Here is a 20,073-nt window from a genome sequence, read left to right as displayed (position 1 = left end):
AAGCATCTGCTGTGCACTCTTGTAAATCTCAGCACATCACCTTCAAACCCATGTCTCCTGTCCGCTTGAGAGTGTGCGTCCAAGTTAAACAGAGTTTCACCCTTGTTGCTCCATCACCAGGGGTCCGAACCTGCACTGGTTTCCATTCCCTGCTTTGCATTCTCCTGCTTCCATGTGTCCTGAGGCCTCATCCTGTCTTTGGGAGTAACAGACCTCTCTTCGGCCAGTGTCCTATGCTAAGGGCTGGGTGAGTGGATGTTTCCATTGCTCTGTACATGGGAGCGAGTGAGTGCAGGTTGCACTTCTTCTCTGCCAACTGGGCATCGATGAATCAACACTATCCAGATACATTTCACAGAAATGTGATATTTGCTTAGCTCTTGGTTTCTATACAGCCGTGGTGGGAGGGATTGTCCGAAGACAACTATTTTGACATTGTGTTGATATCCCATTTGCAGTCTTTAAGAAGTTTAACAGAACTCATTTACATGTTTTGGGAGTTATACGAAAATGGAGTTATTTTTTGAAACACACTCAATCGACCTAGAAGCCAGACTTGTCAATTTTGGTAACATTGTGTCAGCTCGACGGAAAAGCTAGACAGATAGAATGCAAACTAGCAGTCCAAACTGTTCAAGGGGTCATGTCAGCTCTTTAAGGTTGAAGCCTCCGAAACCAACAGGAACCATGAAATAACTTTTGGAAACATGGAATAACCCCCAACCTTGGATACACTTGTGCATGTGGTGCCCTGTATCCCAATGACACCTACTGGCCAATGTTGGCATTTCAAGGGGTAACATCCCTCTCTCGGAAAATACAAGAGGAAACAAACCAAATATATACATTTAGGTTTGAATCCAAAAGCACCTAGAGGCATTCTAGCTAGGAGAATCCTGCTGCAGTTATGCTAGTCTATTGAGAACCAGGTGTTTTTCTATCAGTGTTGAGAACGCTTAATCATCCGATCCTGTAGTTTAAAGCCATTTAACGCAACCAAGTCTGCACCCCCATGATATAGTGCCCCCGGGGGCTTGACTCAAGTGAAAGACGATCCACATAAGCTGTGTCTTTAATGTCATTGGCGACTTTTACAGTTCAGTTCACTTTCTGACTTGTACTATTTACCTTCACTGTCTTGAAAAACTGAAGCCTAATACAGATTCATGTTCAGTCAAAGATTCCCCTCACTTACCACACTCCCTTCACCCCAGGGAAGACAGAAACACAACATTTGCTGAATCTAGCGGAAGGACATCGTTTCTAGGTGTGAGCTAAGTATTCAATTTTATCTATTTCAGCCGAGACTATTTGACCTTTAAGGTGTTCACTGTTGTTCACAGAGAGTGAAGCTGGAGGAACTCTGATTCTAGGAGGGGCTTGCTCTTCTCGTAATGGCTTCATTGCAGCTCAGGTACTGATCCTTCAAAATGGATGCCTGAGTGGAGGGGAGGCAAGGGCAAGTGCTCACTAGCTAGGCCCAAACCTGGGAAAAGGCTTACCTGGGCTTGTTGAATTTTGGTCTGAATGGCTTGGGAATGCCCCTTGGGACGTGTGGATTCTCACGACCTCTTCCAAGAACAGGAGCGTTTTGATCATCTCTGCCATTTCTTCTCCTTCAGACGTCAGGGACCTTGGACCCGTTATTGGAGAAGAGAATTGAGGAACTTCCTCAAGTCCACGTTGGCACTCCGTATGTTTCTGCCTGTATCAGTGAGTTTCAATATGTCTCATGAATGTCTTTTGAGCCTGGTATCCTCTACAGCTGTCTCCACGCCAGTATTCTCCATTGTAGCAGAACATCTCTCATCCATGTGTTCGCATCTCTCCTCAATCCACGCAGCCAGCTTATCGGCCAGCTTCTCTTCGTGTCTCCCCTAAAGTCGACTTCACCAGGACTGGGCAAGTCTGAAAGTACCTCGGAGCCTGACCAGTAAGCTGATGACAGGCAGATCTTCCACTGTCTGCCCTTTCAGGTTCTGGAAACTGACCTGTGACCTCAGGTCTTTGGGCAGCAGCAGTATCTCGAACTTACACAGCTTCCCGGACCAAACACCTAAGCCAAGCTCCACAGAGGGCGGCAGCCCCTCCATCACACTGATCCACCCACAGAACTCTGCCCGGTTACCTAGGATCCAACAGCCACAACAAGCCTCGCGGTAAACACCAACATTCCACCTGGAATCCAACCGCTAACTGCCATCCCCAATGGCTGCTGCATCTTGTCAGTGTTGGGGGAGGGGCTGCATCCGACGAGAGGTTCCTAAGGTAAATGTGATTCTACCCACTAGCGTCCCATGGGCCTTTCTTCTTACCTCTTTCCTTTTGTTCAGAGCTCTATGCACCGTACCAATGGAGGGAAGTGTGTCCCTTTTCAGTTGATGTTTTCACACGTCTTTAAACTTTCTAACAGTTCACAGTACACAGGGACCCACTAAAGGAGACTTATGTTCCTATAAGATCCGTACACCCGGAATACATATGCGTCGCCTGATTTCTGCTGAAACACCCACACTCTCAGGACATGGATCCATTGGATTCATGGGGGCTGAAATTCCAAGAAATGAAACCAACCCCAATGTGCACTTTGCTGTCGGTCTCTTTTGCACTTGGTACACTTTGGCAGAGCTACTTGCCTTTGTTATAGGCTTCTTACATTTCTTCTCTACGTAGCCTAGAATATGGCATTCCTTCATCCTGTTGGAAGACATACAAGTCTACATCACGGACTAGGAATCCATTTGATTCCAAATCGGCATTAGTGTTAGGTCACGATATGCTCTTATGAATCAAAATTTACGAATATGAATGCACGCTTCTGATTTCCGAATACAAGTGTGCTGAGTACATGCAAGCCACGATACTGGGTCGATGCGTTCTGAATGACCCTTGACCTCACCTTGAGTATTTTCTTTTGAATAATCATGGTTCCCTTTGTATATGTCAGCCAACCATACCATTTTGGTGCTTGTTTGTTGGTTTGATTCTTTGTTGGTCTTCTTCTCGCTTGTTTTGCAAACACGTCAGGCCATGCATCTCTCCTTTCGCTTCAAACAGAGTCAAATAAGCTGATTCACTTAAGAGAGTGCTTCCAATCACCTATGATTTCCTGCTTCCCTCTCCCATCTTTAGGGTTTTGATGTCCTCCTTAAGTTCTTCTTCTTTCTTCTCTGCCACACATGCTCTTCTTGCATTTCCAATAATGGTTTCTTCTTTCCATTCCATCTTGCTGCTTTTCTATTCAGGGGAGTTTTCTCAACCTTTCTTTTAGAAAAACTTTTGAACTGCTGAATTCTTTTAAGATTTGCCGGTCTGTAGAATTCTCTAGCTCTGCCGTTATTTGAAATGGTGTTCATGTGGCATAGGCTACCCTAGGTGGCAGCATTTGGCCATTCAGGATATGGTCTGTGTCCTGGCACTCCTCCCTGTCCTGCAATATTGCTGCCGAGATATCAGCTGAAACCCCTCTGGAGGTTTCCTTGTGACTATGTTGTTTCCTCCAGGTGCATTTTAAATCACTCGGATATTCGTGAACTTTGTTGATTTGAATCATACAGCTGCTGGTAGGTCTATTGGGATTGCACCTCCTTCGGATGCTGTGTAATTCCTGAATTCGCACAGATGATTCTTTCTTGGCTTTCAGCAAGTTTCAGTCTGATTTTTCTACAGATAAATTTTCAGACTTTTTTTGTTTCTTTATCTCTTGCTTTTCCATCTGGGACTCATGATTTCTATTCTTTCATGCCCTGTCTTAACCCAGGGTTCAACTGCAATGGTTTCATTTGTTTGCACTTGCTTTCCTATGTCTGCTTCTGACCGAGGTTTTTCTCTTCCCCTGCCTTCACAGTCATTCACGCGTCCCTCTGCATTATCTAGTCTGCTAAGGACTGAATTTTAGCCCTGATATTATCACAACCATTGAGTTTCCTGATATTTTTGGCTCGTGTTGAGACTTTCTCTTCCCCTTTTCTGGTATTCTGCCTTTTGTGATTCTGAGACACTGGTGTTCTTCAGTGTTTTCCTGACCTTCATTTTCAACACTTGTTCTGGATAGCGTTTTGCAGACTAGTTGTTTGAAAGCTTATCTTTTGCGCCTTCAATATCTTTGGAACTGAAAATGGTACTTCCTGTTTCTTTTACTGTTCTTCTTCATCTCTACTGGTCAGGTAATATCAGGTATCTCATGTAGACTTCTAGGGCATTGTTAATTGAAAAATTTAGACTCTTGTCTCTACGCAATTCCATGGGATTTCTGTGAGGACAATTTCTCCTTGGCATTGATGCCATAACCTGTACCTGTGTGTGTTGTTTGGCATATCTCCAATTGCTGGTGTTGCATTAGTTGTGATGAACAACCCATACAACTTCGATTAGCATAACTTCATTTTGATTATACTTATCTCACACTTCTGAAAGTGCACAGGACACTTCCTCTTGTCGAAATGAAGCTTCTAAAAGTTCTCAGCTCTGCATTCTTCTCTATGTCATTTGGGGTGTTTCCAAAACAGCAAACTGAGAGTGCTCTTCTGCTTTTTATTGCCACGGGAATGTCCCAATGAAATCAGTTCTTTCCAGAGCTTCTCTGTGTACAGAAACACCAGTGGAAGCATATCTATGGATGTCACATATCAGGGCCTGCTGGAATGATCCCGCAGACCTTCCTTGTTGTCCTAGGTGCCGTACCGTGCCGGTGCCATCCAAAATGTAGCATCCGCTTTTGGGAGATAGTGCTGAAGGGAATGCTTCCTCTTCTCACGCTGTGGACTTGGACCACTCTCCCTTGTCCTCTCATCCTTGTGGCACGGGTGCACGAAGGCAACCACAGAGTTGTTGTGCAACCTGTGACTCAAACCAAACCATAATCCCAGCCCAGGTTATGAATGTAGCATATCCTAAGGCTTTTCATTCTGATTTCAAATTCAAGGCCCCCTGGATCCCTCAGACCAGATGCACAATATCTCTGATTCAGCCCCACACGTGCTCTATTGGCAAAATTCCCAATTGGTCCCTGGTCCTGCAGATGTACTGGGTGTGGCCATGGGACATATCGGTAATCGCAACCGCGCGACCAGTGTGGTTGATTTATTATCGGTACACAGTTCGGTTTGCTCTCTTGATTCGACCCACCACATCCCACAACGCACTCCAGATCCCTGAGACTCAGCGTGTGCCATCATCCGTAGCTCTATGCCTCACTGACCGTTGCCTCTGCTACCTCAAATTTGGCAGCTGGGATCTTGGTCTCAGAATTAACTGTGGGGATATTTTGCGCTGGTTTCTTTGAGTTCTCTCAGCCAAGCATCTGCTGTGCACTCTTGTAAATCTCAGCACATCACCTTCAAACCCATGTCTCCTGTCCGCTTGAGAGTGTGCGTCCAAGTTAAACAGAGTTTCACCCTCGTTGCTCCATCACCAGGGGTCCGAACCTGCACTGGTTTCCATTCCCTGCTTTGCATTCTCCTGCTTCCAGGTGTCCTGAGGCCTCATCCTGTCTTTGGGAGTAACAGACCTCTCTTCGGCCAGTGTCCTATGCTAAGGGCTGGGTGACTGGATGTTTCCATTGCTCTGTACATGGGAGCGAGTGAGTGCAGGTTGCACTTCTTCTCTGCCAACTGGGCATCGATGAATCAACACTATCCAGATACATTTCACAGAAATGTGATATTTGCTTAGCTCTTGGTTTCTATACAGCCGTGGTGGGAGGGATTGTCCGAAGACAACTATTTTGACATTGTGTTGATATCCCATTTGCAGTCTTTAAGAAGTTTAACAGAACTCATTTACATGTTTTGGGAGTTATACGAAAATGGAGTTATTTTTTGAAACACACTCAATCGACCTAGAAGCCAGACTTGTCAATTTTGGTAACATTGTGTCAGCTCGACGGAAAAGCTAGACAGATAGAATGCAAACTAGCAGTCCAAACTGTTCAAGGGGTCATGTCAGCTCTTTAAGGTTGAAGCCTCCGAAACCAACAGGAACCATGAAATAACTTTTGGAAACATGGAATAACCCCCAACCTTGGATACACTTGTGCATGTGGTGCCCTGTATCCCAATGACACCTACTGGCCAATGTTGGCATTTCAAGGGGTAACATCCCTCTCTCGGAAAATACAAGGGGAAACAAACCAAATATATACATTTAGGTTTGAATCCAAAAGCACCTAGAGGCATTCTAGCTAGGAGAATCCTGCTGCAGTTATGCTAGTCTATTGAGAACCAGGTGTTTTTCTATCAGTGTTGAGAACGCTTAATCATCCGATCCTGTAGTTTAAAGCCATTTAACGCAACCAAGTCTGCACCCCCATGATATAGTGCCCCCGGGGGCTTGACTCAAGTGAAAGACGATCCACATAAGCTGTGTCTTTAATGTCATTGGCGACTTTTACAGTTCAGTTCACTTTCTGACTTGTACTATTTACCTTCACTGTCTTGAAAAACTGAAGCCTAATACAGATTCATGTTCAGTCAAAGATTCCCCTCACTTACCACACTCCCTTCACCCCAGGGAAGACAGAAACACAACATTTGCTGAATCTAGCGGAAGGACATCGTTTCTAGGTGTGAGCTAAGTATTCAATTTTATCTATTTCAGCCGAGACTGTTTGACCTTTAAGGTGTTCACTGTTGTTCACAGAGAGTGAAGCTGGAGGAACTCTGATTCTAGGAGGGGCTTGCTCTTCTCGTAATGGCTTCATTGCAGCTCAGGTACTGATCCTTCAAAATGGATGCCTGAGTGGAGGGGAGGCAAGGGCAAGTGCTCACTAGCTAGGCCCAAACCTGGGAAAAGGCTTACCTGGGCTTGTTGAATTTTGGTCTGAATGGCTTGGGAATGCCCCTTGGGACGTGTGGATTCTCACGACCTCTTCCAAGAACAGGAGCGTTTTGATCATCTCTGCCATTTCTTCTCCTTCAGACGTCAGGGACCTTGGACCCGTTATTGGAGAAGAGAATTGAGGAACTTCCTCAAGTCCACGTTGGCACTCCGTATGTTTCTGCCTGTATCAGTGAGTTTCAATATGTCTCATGAATGTCTTTTGAGCCTGGTATCCTCTACAGCTGTCTCCACGCCAGTATTCTCCATTGTAGCAGAACATCTCTCATCCATGTGTTCGCATCTCTCCTCAATCCGTGCAGCCAGCTTATCGGCCAGCTTCTCTTCGTGTCTCCCCTAAAGTCGACTTCACCAGGACTGGGCAAGTCTGAAAGTACCTCGGAGCCTGACCAGTAAGCTGATGACAGGCAGATCTTCCACTGTCTGCCCTTTCAGGTTCTGGAAACTGACCTGTGACCTCAGGTCTTTGGGCAGCAGCAGTATCTCGAACTTACACAGCTTCCCGGACCAAACACCTAAGCCAAGCTCCACAGAGGGCGGCAGCCCCTCCATCACACTGATCCACCCACAGAACTCTGCCCGGTTACCTAGGATCCAACAGCCACAACAAGCCTCGCGGTAAACACCAACATTCCACCTGGAATCCAACCGCTAACTGCCATCCCCAATGGCTGCTGCATCTTGTCAGTGTTGGGGGAGGGGCTGCATCCGACGAGAGGTTCCTAAGGTAAATGTGATTCTACCCACTAGCGTCCCATGGGCCTTTCTTCTTCCCTCTTTCCTTTTGTTCAGAGCTCTATGCACCGTACCAATGGAGGGAAGTGTGTCCCTTTTCAGTTGATGGTTTCACACGTCTTTAAACTTTCTAACAGTTCACAGTACACAGGGACCCACTAAAGGAGACTTCTGTTCCTATAATATCCGTACACCCGGAATACATATGCGTCGCCTGATTTCTGCTGAAACACCCACACTCTCAGGACATGGATCCATTGGATTCATGGGGGCTGAAATTCCAAGAAATGAAACCAACCCCAATGTGCACTTTGCTGTCGGTCTCTTTTGCACTTAGTACACTTTGGCAGAGCTACTTGCCTTTGTTATAGGCTTCTTACATTTCTTCTCTACGTAGCCTAGAATATGGCATTCCTTCATCCTGTTGGAAGACATACAAGTCTACATCACGGACTAGGAATCCATTTGATTCCAAATCGGCATTAGTGTTAGGTCACGATATGCTCTTATGAATCAAAATTTACGAATATGAATGCACGCTTCTGATTTCCGAATACAAGTGTGCTGAGTACATGCAAGCCACGATACTGGGTCGATGCGTTCTGAATGACCCTTGACCTCACCTTGAGTATTTTCTTTTGAATAATCATGGTTCCCTTTGTATATGTCAGCCAACCATACCATTTTGGTGCTTGTTTGTTGGTTTGATTCTTTGTTGGTCTTCTTCTCGCTTGTTTTGCAAACACGTCAGGCCATGCATCTCTCCTTTCGCTTCAAACAGAGTCAAATAAGCTGATTCACTTAAGAGAGTGCTTCCAATCACCTATGATTTCCTGCTTCCCTCTCCCATCTTTAGGGTTTTGATGTCCTCCTTAAGTTCTTCTTCTTTCTTCTCTGCCACACATGCACTTCTTGCATTTCCAATAATGGTTTCTTCTTTCCATTCCATCTTGCTGCTTTTCTATTCAGGGGAGTTTTCTCAACCTTTCTTTTAGAAAAACTTTTGAACTGCTGAATTCTTTTAAGATTTGCCGGTCTGTAGAATTCTCTAGCTCTGCCGTTATTTGAAATGGTGTTCATGTGGCATAGGCTACCCTAGGTGGCAGCATTTGGCCATTCAGGATATGGTCTGTGTCCTGGCACTCCTCCCTGTCCTGCAATATTGCTGCCGACATATCAGCTGAAAACCCCCTGGAGGTTTCCTTGTGACTATGTTGTTTCCTCCAGGTGCATTTTAAATCACTCGGATATTCGTGAACTTTATTGATTTGAATCATACAGCTGCTGGTAGGTCTATTGGGATTCCACCTCCTTCGGATGCTGTGGAATTCCTGAATTCGCATAGATGATTCTTTCTTGGCTTTCAGCAAGTTTCAGTCTGATTTTTCTACAGATAAATTTTCAGACATTTTTTGTTTCTTTATCTCTTGCTTTTCCATCTGGGACTCATGATTTCTATTCTTTCATGCCCTGTCTTAACCCAGGGTTCAACGGCAATGTTTTCATTTGTTTGCACTTGCTTTCCTATGTCTGCTTCTGACCGAGGTTTTTCTCTTCCCCTGTCTTCACAGTCATTCACGCGTCCCTCTGCATTATCTAGTCTGCTAAGGACAGAATTTTAGCCCTGATATTATCACAACCATTGAGTTTCCTGATATTTTTGGCTCGTGTTGAGACTTTCTCTTCCCCTTTTCTGGTATTCTGCCTTTTGTGATTCTGAGTCACTGGTGTTCTTCAGTGTTTTCCTGACCTTCATTTTCAACACTTGTTCTGGATAGCGTTTTGCAGACTAGTTGTTTGAAAGCTTATCTTTGCGCCTTCAATATCTTTGGAACTGAAAATGGTACTTCCTGTTTCTTTTACTGTTCTTCTTCATCTCTACTGGTCAGGTAATATCAGGTATCTCATGTAGACTTCTAGGGCTTTGTTAATTGAAAAATTTAGACTCTTGTCTCTACGCAATTCCATGGGATTTCTGTGAGGACAATTTCTCCTAGGCATTGATGCCATAACCTGTACCTGTGTGTGTTGTTTGGTATATCTCCAATTGCTGGTGTTGCATTAGTTGTGATGAACAACCCATACTACTTCGATTAGCATAACTTCATTTTGATTATACTTATCTCACACTTCTGAAAGTGCACAGGACACTTCCTCTTGTGGAAATGAAGCTTCTAAAAGTTCTCAGCTCTGCATTCTTCTCTATGTCATTTTGGAGTGTTTCCAAAACAGCAAACTGAGAGTGCTCTTCTGCTTTTTATTGCCACGGGAATGTCCCAATGAAATCAGTTCTTTCCAGAGCTTCTCTGTCTACAGAAACTCCAGTGGAAGCATATCTATGGATGTCACATATCAGGGCCTGCTGGAATGATCCCGCAGACCTTCCTTGTTGTCCTAGGTGCCATACCGTGCCAGTGCCATCCAAAATGTAGCATCCGCTTTTGGGAGATAGTGCTGAAGGGAATGCTTCCTCTTCTCGCGCTGTGGACTTGGACCACTCTTCCTTGTCCTCTCATCCTTGTGGCACGGGTGCACGAAGGCAACCACAGAGTTGTTGCGCATCCTGTGACTCAAACCAAACCATAATCCCAGCCCAGGTTATGAATGTAGCATATCCTAAGGCTTTTCATTCTGATTTCAAATTCAAGGCCCCCTGGATCCCTCAGACCAGATGCACAATATCTCTGATTCAGCCCCACACGTGCTCTATTGGCAAAATTCCCAATTGGTCCCTGGTCCTGCAGATGTACTGGGTGTGGCCATGGGACATATCGGTAATCGCAACCGCGCGACCAGTGTGGTTGATTTATTATCGGTACACAGTTCGGTTTGCTCTCTTGATTCGACCCACCACATCCCACAACGCACTCCAGATCCCTGAGACTCAGCGTGTGCCATCATCCGTAGCTCTATGCCTCACTGACCGTTGCCTCTGCTACCTCAAATTTGGCAGCTGGGATCTTGGTCTCAGAATTAACTGTGGGGATATTTTGCGCTGGTTTCTTTGAGTTCTCTCAGCCAAGCATCTGCTGTGCACTCTTGTAAATCTCAGCACATCACCTTCAAACCCATGTCTCCTGTCCGCTTGAGAGTGTGCGTCCAAGTTAAACAGAGTTTCACCCTCGTTGCTCCATCACCAGGGGTCCGAACCTGCACTGGTTTCCATTCCCTGCTTTGCATTCTCCTGCTTCCAGGTGTCCTGAGGCCTCATCCTGTCTTTGGGAGTAACAGACCTCTCTTCGGCCAGTGTCCTATGCTAAGGGCTGGGTGACTGGATGTTTCCATTGCTCTGTACATGGGAGCGAGTGAGTGCAGGTTGCACTTCTTCTCTGCCAACTGGGCATCGATGAATCAACACTATCCAGATACATTTCACAGAAATGTGATATTTGCTTAGCTCTTGGTTTCTATACAGCCGTGGTGGGAGGGATTGTCCGAAGACAACTATTTTGACATTGTGTTGATATCCCATTTGCAGTCTTTAAGAAGTTTAACAGAACTCATTTACATGTTTTGGGAGTTATACGAAAATGGAGTTATTTTTTGAAACACACTCAATCGACCTAGAAGCCAGACTTGTCAATTTTGGTAACATTGTGTCAGCTCGACGGAAAAGCTAGACAGATAGAATGCAAACTAGCAGTCCAAACTGTTCAAGGGGTCATGTCAGCTCTTTAAGGTTGAAGCCTCCGAAACCAACAGGAACCATGAAATAACTTTTGGAAACATGGAATAACCCCCAACCTTGGATACACTTGTGCATGTGGTGCCCTGTATCCCAATGACACCTACTGGCCAATGTTGGCATTTCAAGGGGTAACATCCCTCTCTCGGAAAATACAAGGGGAAACAAACCAAATATATACATTTAGGTTTGAATCCAAAAGCACCTAGAGGCATTCTAGCTAGGAGAATCCTGCTGCAGTTATGCTAGTCTATTGAGAACCAGGTGTTTTTCTATCAGTGTTGAGAACGCTTAATCATCCGATCCTGTAGTTTAAAGCCATTTAACGCAACCAAGTCTGCACCCCCATGATATAGTGCCCCCGGGGGCTTGACTCAAGTGAAAGACGATCCACATAAGCTGTGTCTTTAATGTCATTGGCGACTTTTACAGTTCAGTTCACTTTCTGACTTGTACTATTTACCTTCACTGTCTTGAAAAACTGAAGCCTAATACAGATTCATGTTCAGTCAAAGATTCCCCTCACTTACCACACTCCCTTCACCCCAGGGAAGACATAAACACAACATTTGCTGAATCTAGCGGAAGGACATCGTTTCTAGGTGTGAGCTAAGTATTCAATTTTATCTATTTCAGCCGAGACTGTTTGACCTTTAAGGTGTTCACTGTTGTTCACAGAGAGTGAAGCTGGAGGAACTCTGATTCTAGGAGGGGCTTGCTCTTCTCGTAATGGCTTCATTGCAGCTCAGGTACTGATCCTTCAAAATGGATGCCTGAGTGGAGGGGAGGCAAGGGCAAGTGCTCACTAGCTAGGCCCAAACCTGGGAAAAGGCTTACCTGGGCTTGTTGAATTTTGGTCTGAATGGCTTGGGAATGCCCCTTGGGACGTGTGGATTCTCACGACCTCTTCCAAGAACAGGAGCGTTTTGATCATCTCTGCCATTTCTTCTCCTTCAGACGTCAGGGACCTTGGACCCGTTATTGGAGAAGAGAATTGAGGAACTTCCTCAAGTCCACGTTGGCACTCCGTATGTTTCTGCCTGTATCAGTGAGTTTCAATATGTCTCATGAATGTCTTTTGAGCCTGGTATCCTCTACAGCTGTCTCCACGCCAGTATTCTCCATTGTAGCAGAACATCTCTCATCCATGTGTTCGCATCTCTCCTCAATCCGTGCAGCCAGCTTATCGGCCAGCTTCTCTTCGTGTCTCCCCTAAAGTCGACTTCACCAGGACTGGGCAAGTCTGAAAGTACCTCGGAGCCTGACCAGTAAGCTGATGACAGGCAGATCTTCCACTGTCTGCCCTTTCAGGTTCTGGAAACTGACCTGTGACCTCAGGTCTTTGGGCAGCAGCAGTATCTCGAACTTACACAGCTTCCCGGACCAAACACCTAAGCCAAGCTCCACAGAGGGCGGCAGCCCCTCCATCACACTGATCCACCCACAGAACTCTGCCCGGTTACCTAGGATCCAACAGCCACAACAAGCCTCGCGGTACACACCAACATTCCACCTGGAATCCAACCGCTAACTGCCATCCCCAATGGCTGCTGCATCTTGTCAGTGTTGGGGGAGGGGCTGCATCCGACGAGAGGTTCCTAAGGTAAATGTGATTCTACCCACTAGCGTCCCATGGGCCTTTCTTCTTCCCTCTTTCCTTTTGTTCAGAGCTCTATGCACCGTACCAATGGAGGGAAGTGTGTCCCTTTTCAGTTGGTGGTTTCACACGTCTTTAAACTTTCTAACAGTTCACAGTACACAGGGACCCACTAAAGGAGACTTATGTTCCTATAAGATCCGTACACCCGGAATACATATGCGTCGCCTGATTTCTGCTGAAACACCCACACTCTCAGGACATGGATCCATTGGATTCATGGGGGCTGAAATTCCAAGAAATGAAACCAACCCCAATGTGCACTTTGCTGTCGGTCTCTTTTGCACTTAGTACACTTTGGCAGAGCTACTTGCCTTTGTTATAGGCTTCTTACATTTCTTCTCTACGTAGCCTAGAATATGGCATTCCTTCATCCTGTTGGAAGACATACAAGTCTACATCACGGACTAGGAATCCATTTGATTCCAAATCGGCATTAGTGTTAGGTCACGATATGCTCTTATGAATCAAAATTTACGAATATGAATGCACGCTTCTGATTTCCGAATACAAGTGTGCTGAGTACATGCAAGCCACGATACTGGGTCGATGCGTTCTGAATGACCCTTGACCTCACCTTGAGTATTTTCTTTTGAATAATCATGGTTCCCTTTGTATATGTCAGCCAACCATACCATTTTGGTGCTTGTTTGTTGGTTTGATTCTTTGTTGGTCTTCTTCTCGCTTGTTTTGCAAACACGTCAGGCCATGCATCTCTCCTTTCGCTTCAAACAGAGTCAAATAAGCTGATTCACTTAAGAGAGTGCTTCCAATCACCTATGATTTCCTGCTTCCCTCTCCCATCTTTAGGGTTTTGATGTCCTCCTTAAGTTCTTCTTCTTTCTTCTCTGCCACACATGCTCTTCTTGCATTTCCAATAATGGTTTCTTCTTTCCATTCCATCTTGCTGCTTTTCTATTCAGGGGAGTTTTCTCAACCTTTCTTTTAGAAAAACTTTTGAACTGCTGAATTCTTTTAAGATTTGCCGGTCTGTAGAATTCTCTAGCTCTGCCGTTATTTGAAATGGTGTTCATGTGGCATAGGCTACCCTAGGTGGCAGCATTTGGCCATTCAGGATATGGTCTGTGTCCTGGCACTCCTCCCTGTCCTGCAATATTGCTGCCGAGATATCAGCTGAAACCCCTCTGGAGGTTTCCTTGTGACTATGTTGTTTCCTCCAGGTGCATTTTAAATCACTCGGATATTCGTGAACTTTGTTGATTTGAATCATACAGCTGCTGGTAGGTCTATTGGGATTCCACCTCCTTCGGATGCTGTGTAATTCCTGAATTCTCATAGATGATTCTTTCTTGGCTTTCAGGAGGTTCAGTCTGATTTTTCTACAGATAAAATTTCACACACTTTTTGTTTCTTTATCTCTTGCTTTTCCATCTGGGACTCATGATTTCTATTCTTTCATGCCCTGTCTTAACCCAGGGTTCAACTGCAATGTTTTCATTTGTTTGCACTTGCTTTCCTATGTCTGCTTCTGACCGAGGTTTTTCTCTTCCCCTGTCTTCACAGTCATTCACGCGTCCCTCTGCATTATCTAGTCTGCTAAGGACTGAATTCTAGCCCTGATATTATCACAACCATTGAGTTTCCTGATATTTTTGGCTCGTGTTGAGACTTTCTCTTCCCCTTTTCTGGTATTCTGCCTTTTGTGATTCTGAGACACTGGTGTTCTTCAGTGTTTTCCTGACCTTCATTTTCAACACTTGTTCTGGATAGCGTTTTGCAGACTAGTTGTTTGAAAGCTTATCTTTTGCGCCTTCAATATCTTTGGAACTGAAAATGGTACTTCCTGTTTCTTTTACTGTTCTTCTTCATCTCTACTGGTCAGGTAATATCAGGTATCTAATGTAGACTTCTAGGGCTTTGTTAATTGAAAATTTTAGACTCTTGTCTCTACGCAATTCCATGGGATTTCTGTGAGGACAATTTCTCCTAGGCATTGATGCCATAACCTGTACCTGTGTGTGTTGTTTGGTATATCTCCAATTGCTGGTGTTGCATTAGTTGTGATGAACAACCCATACTACTTCGATTAGCATAACTTCATTTTGATTATACTTATCTCACACTTCTGAAAGTGCACAGGACACTTATTCTTGTGGAAATGAAGCTTCTAAAAGTTCTCAGCTCTGCATTCTTCTCTATGTCATTTTGGAGTGTTTCCAAAACAGCAAACTGAGAGTGCTCTTCTGCTTTTTATTGCCACGGGAATGTCCCAATGAAATCAGTTCTTTCCAGAGCTTCTCTGTCTACAGAAACACCTGTGGAAGCATATCTATGGATGTCACATATCAGGGCCTGCTGGAATGATCCCGCAGACCTTCCTTGTTGTCCTAGGTGCCGTACCGTGCCGGTGCCATCCAAAATGTAGCATCCACTTTTGGGAGATAGTGCTGAAGGGAATGCTTCCTCTTCTCGCGCTGTGGACTTGGACCACTCTTCCTTGTCCTCTCATCCTTGTGGCACGGGTGCACGAAGGCAACCACAGAGTTGTTGCGCATCCTGTGACTCAAACCAAACCATAATCCCAGCCCAGGTTATGAATGTAGCATATCCTAAGGCTTTTCATTCTGATTTCAAATTCAAGGCCCCCTGGATCCCTCAGACCAGATGCACGATATCTCTGATTCAGCCCCACACGTGCTCTACTGGCAAAATTCCCAATTGGTCCCTGGTCCTGCAGATGTACTGGGTGTGGCCATGGGACATATCGGTAATCGCAACCGCGCGACCAGTGTGGTTGATTTATTATTGGTACACAGTTCGGTTTGCTCTCTTGATTCGACCCACCACATCCCACAACGCACTCCAGATCCCTGAGACTCAGCGTGTGCCATCATCCGTAGCTCTATGCCTCACTGACCATTGCCTCTGCTACCTCAAATTTGGCAGCTGGGATCTTGGTCTCAGAATTAACTGTGGGGATATTTTGCGCTGGTTTCTTTGAGTTCTCTCAGCCAAGCATCTGCTGTGCACTCTTGTAAATCTCAGCACATCACCTTCAAACCCATGTCTCCTGTCCGCTTGAGAGTGTGCGTCCAAGTTAAACAGAGTTTCACCCTCGTTGCTCCATCACCAGGGGTCCGAACCTGCACTGGTTTCCATTCCCTGCTTTGCATTCTCCTGCTTCCAGGTGTCCTGAGGCCTCATCCTGTCTTTGGGAGTAACAGACCTCTCTTCGGCCAGTGTCCTATGCTAAGGGCTGGGTGACTGGATGTTTCCATTGCTCTGTACATGGGAGCGAGTGAGTGCAGGTTGCACTTCTTCTCTGCCAACTGGGCATCGATGAATCAACACTATCCAGATACATTTCACAGAAATGTGATATTTGCTTAGCTCTTTGTTTCTATACAGCCGTGGTGGGAGGGATTGTCCGAAGACAACTCTTTTGACATTGTGTTGATATCCCATTTGCAGTCTTTAAGAAGTTTAACAGAACTCATTTACATGTTTTGGGAGTTATACGAAAATGGAGTTATTTTTTGAAACACACTCAATCGACCTAGAAGCCAGACTTGTCAATTTTGGTAACATTGTGTCAGCTCGACGGAAAAGCTAGACAGATAGAATGCAAACTAGCAGTCCAAACTGTTCAAGGGGTCATGTCAGCTCTTTAAGGTTGAAGCCTCCGAAACCAACAGGAACCATGAAATAACTTTTGGAAACATGGAATAACCCCCAACCTTGGATACACTTGTGCATGTGGTGCCCTGTATCCCAATGACACCTACTGGCCAATGTTGGCATTTCAAGGGGTAACATCCCTCTCTAGGAAAATACAAGAGGAAACAAACCAAATATATACATTTAGGTTTGAATCCAAAAGCACCTAGAGGCATTCTAGCTAGGAGAATCCTGCTGCAGTTATGCTAGTCTATTGAGAACCAGGTGTTTTTCTATCAGTGTTGAGAACGCTTAATCATCCGATCCTGTAGTTTAAAGCCATTTAACGCAACCAAGTCTGCACCCCCATGATATAGTGCCCCCGGGGGCTTGACTCAAGTGAAAGACGATCCACACAAGCTGTGTCTTTAATGTCATTGGCGACTTTTACAGTTCAGTTCACTTTCTGACTTGTACTATTTACCTTCACTGTCTTGAAAAACTGAAGCCTAATACAGATTCATGTTCAGTCAAAGATTCCCCTCACTTACCACACTCCCTTCACCCCAGGGAAGACAGAAACACAACATTTGCTGAATCTAGCGGAAGGACATCGTTTCTAGGTGTGAGCTAAGTATTCAATTTTATCTATTTCAGCCGAGACTATTTGACCTTTAAGGTGTTCACTGTTGTTCACAGAGAGTGAAGCTGGAGGAACTCTGATTCTACGAGGGGCTTGCTCTTCTCGTAATGGCTTCATTGCAGCTCAGGTACTGATCCTTCAAAATGGATGCCTGAGTGGAGGGGAGGCAAGGGCAAGTGCTCACTAGCTAGGCCCAAACCTGGGAAAAGGCTTACCTGGGCTTGTTGAATTTTGGTCTGAATGGCTTGGGAATGCCCCTTGGGACGTGTGGATTCTCACGACCTCTTCCAAGAACAGGAGCGTTTTGATCATCTCTGCCATTTCTTCTCCTTCAGACGTCAGGGACCTTGGACCCGTTATTGGAGAAGAGAATTGAGGAACTTCCTCAAGTCCACGTTGGCACTCCGTATGTTTCTGCCTGTATCAGTGAGTTTCAATATGTCTCATGAATGTCTTTTGAGCCTGGTATCCTCTACAGCTGTCTCCACGCCAGTATTCTCCATTGTAGCAGAACATCTCTCATCCATGTGTTCGCATCTCTCCTCAATCCGTGCAGCCAGCTTATCGGCCAGCTTCTCTTCGTGTCTCCCCTAAAGTCGACTTCACCAGGACTGGGCAAGTCTGAAAGTACCTCGGAGCCTGACCAGTAAGCTGATGACAGGCAGATCTTCCACTGTCTGCCCTTTCAGGTTCTGGAAACTGACCTGTGACCTCAGGTCTTTGGGCAGCAGCAGTATCTCGAACTTACACAGCTTCCCGGACCAAACACCTAAGCCAAGCTCCACAGAGGGCGGCAGCCCCTCCATCACACTGATCCACCCACAGAACTCTGCCCGGTTACCTAGGATCCAACAGCCACAACAAGCCTCGCGGTACACACCAACATTCCACCTGGAATCCAACCGCTAACTGCCATCCCCAATGGCTGCTGCATCTTGTCAGTGTTGGGGGAGGGGCTGCATCCGACGAGAGGTTCCTAAGGTAAATGTGATTCTACCCACTAGCGTCCCATGGGCCTTTCTTCTTCCCTCTTTCCTTTTGTTCAGAGCTCTATGCACCGTACCAATGGAGGGAAGTGTGTCCCTTTTCAGTTGATGGTTTCACACGTCTTTAAACTTTCTAACAGTTCACAGTACACAGGGACCCACTAAAGGAGACTTATGTTCCTATAATATCCGTACACCCAGAATACATATGCGTCGCCTGATTTCTGCTGAAACACCCACACTCTCAGGACATGGATCCATTGGATTCATGGGGGCTGAAATTCCAAGAAATGAAACCAACCCCAATGTGCACTTTGCTGTCGGTCTCTTTTGCACTTAGTACACTTTGGCAGAGCTACTTGCCTTTGTTATAGGCTTCTTACATTTCTTCTCTACGTAGCCTAGAATATGGCATTCCTTCATCCTGTTGGAAGACATACAAGTCTACATCACGGACTAGGAATCCATTTGATTCCAAATCGGCATTAGTTTTAGGTCACGATATGCTCTTATGAATCAAAATTTACGAATATGAATGCACGCTTCTGATTTCCGAATACAAGTGTGCTGAGTACATGCAAGCCACGATACTGGGTCGATGCGTTCTGAATGACCCTTGACCTCACCTTGAGTATTTTCTTTTGAATAATCATGGTTCCCTTTGTATATGTCAGCCAACCATACCATTTTGGTGCTTGTTTGTTGGTTTGATTCTTTGTTGGTCTTTTTCTCGCTTGTTTTGCAAACACGTCAGGCCATGCATCTCTCCTTTCGCTTCAAACAGAGTCAAATAAGCTGATTCACTTAAGAGAGTGCTTCCAATCACCTATGATTTCCTGCTTCCCTCTAGCATCTTTAGGGTTTTGATGTCCTCCTTAAGTTCTTCTTCTTTCTTCTCTGCCACACATGCTCTTCTTGCATTTCCAATAATGGTTTCTTCTTTCCATTCCATCTTGCTGCTTTTCTATTCAGGGGAGTTTTCTCAACCTTTCTTTTAGAAAAACTTTTGAACTGCTGAATTCTTTTAAGATTTGCCGGTCTGTAGAATTCTCTAGCTCTGCCGTTATTTGAAATGGTGTTCATGTGGCATAGGCTACCCTAGGTGGCAGCATTTGGCCATTCAGGATATGGTCTGTGTCCTGGCACTCCTCCCTGTCCTGCAATATTGCTGCCGAGATATCAGCTGAAACCCCTCTGGAGGTTTCCTTGTGACTATGTTGTTTCCTCCAGGTGCATTTTAAATCACTCGGATATTCGTGAACTTTGTTGATTTGAATCATACAGCTGCTGGTAGGTCTATTGGGATTCCACCTCCTTCGGATGCTGTGTAATTCCTGAATTCTCATAGATGATTCTTTCTTGGCTTTCAGGAGGTTCAGTCTGATTTTTCTACAGATAAAATTTCACACACTTTTTGTTTCTTTATCTCTTGCTTTTCCATCTGGGACTCATGATTTCTATTCTTTCATGCCCTGTCTTAACCCAGGGTTCAACTGCAATGTTTTCATTTGTTTGCACTTGCTTTCCTATGTCTGCTTCTGACCGAGGTTTTTCTCTTCCCCTGTCTTCACAGTCATTCACGCGTCCCTCTGCATTATCTAGTCTGCTAAGGACTGAATTCTAGCCCTGATATTATCACAACCATTGAGTTTCCTGATATTTTTGGCTCGTGTTGAGACTTTCTCTTCCCCTTTTCTGGTATTCTGCCTTTTGTGATTCTGAGACACTGGTGTTCTTCAGTGTTTTCCTGACCTTCATTTTCAACACTTGTTCTGGATAGCGTTTTGCAGACTAGTTGTTTGAAAGCTTATCTTTTGCGCCTTCAATATCTTTGGAACTGAAAATGGTACTTCCTGTTTCTTTTACTGTTCTTCTTCATCTCTACTGGTCAGGTAATATCAGGTATCTAATG

The 20,073-nt window shown here is 45.1% G+C and overlaps 3 long non-coding RNA genes across 4 annotated transcripts; all 3 read left to right on the top strand.

The window, feature by feature from the left end:
* The first annotated feature begins 2,112 nt into the window (after positions 1 to 2,112).
* LOC140692855 (uncharacterized) lies at positions 2,113 to 7,071 on the top strand. The gene is made up of 3 exons (XR_012068463.1): positions 2,113 to 2,268; positions 6,640 to 6,710; positions 6,919 to 7,071. It is a non-coding gene; the product is annotated as an uncharacterized lncRNA (long non-coding RNA).
* Positions 7,072 to 7,382: 311 nt separating this feature from the next.
* Positions 7,383 to 12,367, top strand: LOC140692851 (uncharacterized). The gene is made up of 3 exons (XR_012068459.1): positions 7,383 to 7,564; positions 11,936 to 12,006; positions 12,215 to 12,367. It is a non-coding gene; the product is annotated as an uncharacterized lncRNA (long non-coding RNA).
* Positions 12,368 to 17,080: 4,713 nt separating this feature from the next.
* On the top strand, positions 17,081 to 17,895 carry LOC140692846 (uncharacterized). 2 transcript variants are annotated; one of them, XR_012068452.1, is made up of 3 exons: positions 17,081 to 17,302; positions 17,511 to 17,601; positions 17,684 to 17,895. It is a non-coding gene; the product is annotated as an uncharacterized lncRNA (long non-coding RNA). The 2 variants fall into 2 exon arrangements; XR_012068453.1 differs by having other exon boundaries at positions 17,732 to 17,881.
* Positions 17,896 to 20,073: the final 2,178 nt, after the last annotated feature.

Source organism: Vicugna pacos, unplaced genomic scaffold, assembly GCF_048564905.1.
Source record: "Vicugna pacos unplaced genomic scaffold, VicPac4 scaffold_18, whole genome shotgun sequence".
Lineage (NCBI taxonomy): Eukaryota > Metazoa > Chordata > Mammalia > Artiodactyla > Camelidae > Vicugna > Vicugna pacos.
The sequence above is the reverse complement of the archived record's forward strand: the minus strand, read 5'-3'. Positions and strand labels throughout refer to the sequence as shown.